Source organism: Arachis duranensis, chromosome 3 (assembly GCF_000817695.3).
Source record: "Arachis duranensis cultivar V14167 chromosome 3, aradu.V14167.gnm2.J7QH, whole genome shotgun sequence".
Classification (NCBI taxonomy): domain Eukaryota; kingdom Viridiplantae; phylum Streptophyta; class Magnoliopsida; order Fabales; family Fabaceae; genus Arachis; species Arachis duranensis.
Window position 1 is genome coordinate 8516701 of NC_029774.3, and position 1837 is coordinate 8518537.

Consider the following 1837-nt stretch of genomic DNA (forward strand, 5'->3'; position numbering starts at 1 on the left):
AAAACTTGTTGTGAGCTTTGCTTAGCCAATACTTTGTCAATGTGACATAATTGATTAAGCAAATCTTTACAAGACTTAACAGCAATATTATGAGGAGAATTAAGAGATTTACCCACATGAGATAAAAATGCACAATCCTTTCCATTATTCACTTTTTTCCAATTGCGAAATCCTCCTGATGTGAATGGACTTGATTTTCTAGAAAATAAATAGCATGGAAGACAAAATACAGCATCCACTTTTGGCGAATATTCTAGCCAAGAAAAACTCTTAAACCAATGAGCTTTGAAACGACGAGGATGACTTTCTAGACCAGAAAGAGGGTACTCATCCATAATAAATTGATATGGTCCAAACTTTATGTATGCTCTACGGATTTCATCTTGTTGATTGATAGGATAATTCCAAATTTGCGGACGCTTTCCGGGATCACGCATCAATGTATCAATATTAACTTGATCTATTTCAGTCCTTGCTATTTTGGAAGCAGGGGTTGAATATCTTGCTCAACAAGTTGTGTCACAGGTTGTTCAATAATATTTTGAACATTACTCAAAGAATCTGAAGCTGAATTTTGTTCATCATATATTCTCTCTTTTCTCTTGAAAAATGAGTGAATTGTTTTCATCTTTGACATTTTTAACTTAACTTGAACTATCTAACAAAAAAAAAACAAAAATAATTGCATATATATTATTTTCTTAAAAAAAATATTAAACCTATTGAGTAATAACAAATAATTTTAGAAACACAAATATATAATAACCAAAAATAAAGTTATTGATTTACCTGATTATTTTTTGTTCCAAGTCTCACAAAAAAATAATTCTATTGAGTTTTGTCCTCACTTCAATCTTTGAACACTGTCCATTATAAAAAAAAATAAATTAATTATTTTAAATAAATAATGTAAATAATACTTGACATTGTCATTAACTTAAAAAAAATTGAAATATACCTCTTTGAATCTTTGTTGTGCATTCAATGGTTAATATTTTGTTGTTCACTTCTCTTCAATGGTTTTTCTTCATATGTCTTGTTTTGGTATGGAAAGAAAATTAAAATGAGAAGAGTAGAAGACCAAAAGTTTGGGAATCACTAAAAGAGAGAGAAAAGTGACGCTATGCCTATGATAGTTTGAAATAAATATTTGAAAAATGTACTAGGGTTACTTTAATTAATAGTATGGGCTTGGGCTAGTATAATAGAACCATTTTTATTAATTATTAGAATGAGCTATTTGTTAACAAGAACAACAATAATTCAAATATCCAATACATAGTGCAGTTTTTAGTTATTTTAATTTATAAAATTTTGTAACTTATATTTTTTTTAATATTATATATAAAAAAATTTAATATTATTAATTATTACTATTTACTATTTTTTTTTAAAAAATTTGGGGGTACCATGGCCACCTTAGGTCCCCCCGTAGATCCGCCACTGGCTCCTGCAGCAGGGAAGTCGGCATTGTCCTTACTATAATCCTGACAAACGGAAGAGACACACTACAAAACATTTAATATTGAAGTGTTGACTAAAATTACGGGCTAATATAAATTAAATTGGTGCTCTAGAGCTTTTCTCTTTTAACATATCATATCACATTTAAGTTTTAACAATGATATATCAGTTATGATGCACTGATACTACTACGTACACTATAAATTTTAAAATCTTATAAGATATGAAGGCATACATGTATGTAAGAATTACATTGAAGCGTTAAATGTTTTAGTGCCTAAAATTATTCATGGGTGAATTTTAAGGAGACAATTTTATTATTAACTGGATGATAATTTATAAGGTGATGAGTTCTGCAAAAATTATGTTAAGA